Here is a 3,108-nt window from a genome sequence, read left to right as displayed (position 1 = left end):
CCATTCTGTTTTGTTGTTCAGCCATGAAATTTCACCCACTTGCACCTTGTTGCAATAGGGGGAAATAATATCTTGAAATTGCGTAAATGACATCTCAGTTCTCTATTTCATGAACACGCATTGTACAATAGTTCCCTTATACATTGACCAAGATAGTTATAAAAAGACAAAATATTATTTTACTGTAAGAATTTAACTGTATCCATATATTTTTACATCAATTTGGCATCTTGGATGTTTGTGAAATGAAATTCTATTCAGGGACCTGCATTTCTTTTATTGAATGTGTTTGTAAAAATTAATTTAATGTGCAGGCATTTGAAGATATTATTTGAAATGCCTTCTGACACTTTTTTTTTTCTGGGAAGAAAGAAATACGGTACAGAATGTATGACCAAACTGAACATTGCATCTCCTTCAGTAATTATTTGTTTAAATATCATGACCAGATAAAATTATGGAACAATAACGTACAATCACTAGTACTAAACTACAAAAATTGTTATTTTCATGTCCAATTTGTACTGAAAGTTCATTAAAAAAACACATTAAACATGATTGACTGAATTTTTATATTTTCCCACAACTTGACTGAATTGAGATGAAGGCATTGTCAAACAAAAAAATATACAGAAATTAAGGTTTAATACTCTATAATATAAAATACATAACAAGGCATTAAAATGCATCTCCCCATGCTAGAAAACAGTGATGTCTCAAAGAATGTGTGTAAAATTGTCAAGTTTGGAGTATTTGTCTTCAGCATCAGTCACATCACACACACAATTTTGTTTTCACATAATGTACCTTTAAGTGTCACAATTTTATGGTCATCCTGTTTTTGGAATAAATTCATTTAGTATAACTGAAAAATTCTTCTGTTTCACAATGTCACAATATTTGGCAGTGACTGAAGTGACACAAGGAAGTCATCTTTGGTGCTTAGTATGTAAATGAGTTAACACCGTACATCCATAATACCAACAGTTCGTTTGCAAAGGCCTCTGGTGCTTCAGATTATACTATTGTACGAAATTCGTCCTTCATGCTGATATAATTTGTCATATACATTTCAAAAAGTGTTACACAGATTGGTTTATGATAAACGTGTCTGAAAGCTTAACGGCCAACGAAAATAGCTCTCCTTTATAAATAACAGTTTCATATGGTCTTTACATAAATTAATAATATAGTTTGATTTTATATTATTGTATTACTGGTTTTTCTTGATGTCATGTGCTAGGCAGTTAACTTGTGCCAATATTTGTTGCACAGGAATTTTATATTGGAAGTCATGATGTACCTTATGTATGATATTTTTTAAATGAAGATATTTTTGTACAACCAGGCAAACTTTACATAATACTGACAAAACTACAGTGCACCCCAAATATTAGGCCTCATTACTTAATAACTAAATGAAAATTTCAAGCACAGGATGAGAAAATGGCATTAATGTACAAAGAAATTTGTATATTTTTTAAGCAAGCCAAAGATATTTTATGGATTAGGGAATATGGCAACTAACATAAAGAGATATTGTGCTTTATAAAAATAGTTTATCAAACTAGGTAGATGTATTTATTTCAGATGCTATAAATAGGTACACAATCGTCCTTGTACAGAAGAAGGAAAGAAAGCAATGAGCAATAAACAGTGGTTTGCAAAACAACTAAAACTTACACAGAATTTATTTTGTGATTGGTGTGTCAGTGTGTGTCCTAATCCTTACCCATTGATAAAAACTTGTAACCATTTTCAGGTGTTCAAAACAAGCCAATCATACATTCAGTGCATAAGTTCACTCTCTATGGTAAATACTTTAGCTACTTGTAACGCATTGCATGCCTCCTTCATGAATACACTTGTACAACAAATAACTTTCAGGATTTTTGTATTTGTACTATGAAATGAAATGAAGGGATTTATAAAACACATAGCATCTAATAGCAACAAGATGTTAACATTCTCAGTAACAGATATGATTTGTCAGGAAAACTGTAATTGTAACCATCAGACGTAAAATCGCCTTAATATTTTGGACACCCATTTTCATTGGAAAATAAGCTTCATTTATGATCTAGGCATTAGAATACAGTGTTAGCTTTGAAGAGAGCTGGTGAGTATCTTGTTTCTTCAATATTTTTCATCAGAATTGGAATGTTAGGCAAAGAGGTGATGGCATACAGTTTTTTTGCAGAAAATAAACAATGCTGTGTTAATTTCATGTCACCATGATAGTCTATGGAGCGACGGTGCAGAACAGTCAGCAACAATACATCTCTTGACCCTGGAGCTTAGCAGGTGGAGGAGCTACGTGTGTGAATGTTCTTGAACTGCCATCCTAACTTGAAAAGACACACATAATATAAACACTCATGTAAGGAAGATATTGGACCAATGCCTACAAGTTTAAGCAGGCCATCTCAGTTGTTCCATTCAGTTCCTGGTAAACAACACAATTATGCTGAATTATTCGAGTGACTAATTCAGAAGTATTTGTCTAGATGTTTTATGGTATCCCTACTGTATTTTGTTTTTGTGATTGAGCACAGACAGCAGAAAATACTACATTCAAAATAACTCATTCAGTCCTTTTAGAGCCATGTCTTACACTGCACTGCAGGCTAAACTAGAACAAACTCTCATAACAGTTATTTTTAGAATGAATATGCAGTTTCATTAAGAACTTATTACATTTCACTGCTTTGGTTCTGCTTGACTGTATGCCAGCTTTAAGAATAAAGTACAGTACACACACACACACACAAATTTTCTCACTCAGGTCTATAGCCCACCACATACCACATAAAGAACAGTTGAAAGAAGCATAATTCACTGTTACCAAAGAAATAAATCAGGGCTGTACCGCAGAATTCCTTCTACAGTATCAACATCATAACTAATACTTGCCACGTTTCTGAAAAGATCTGAGAAATGAATCAAGTGGAATATTGATAATTTAATAAATTTAAGGTGAATAAACTAAATTTCAAGCATATTTCTCAAGCAGTCAAATGCTTTGCTAAATAAAACTTCAACCTATAATTTGTTGAAATGAACAATATTAAGATGGCAGTAACTCCCACTGTGCTCTGAACACATTAA

The sequence above is a fragment of the Schistocerca serialis genome, chromosome 5 (genome assembly GCF_023864345.2).
Source record: "Schistocerca serialis cubense isolate TAMUIC-IGC-003099 chromosome 5, iqSchSeri2.2, whole genome shotgun sequence".
Classification (NCBI taxonomy): domain Eukaryota; kingdom Metazoa; phylum Arthropoda; class Insecta; order Orthoptera; family Acrididae; genus Schistocerca; species Schistocerca serialis.
This window is presented reverse-complemented; position numbering follows the sequence as displayed.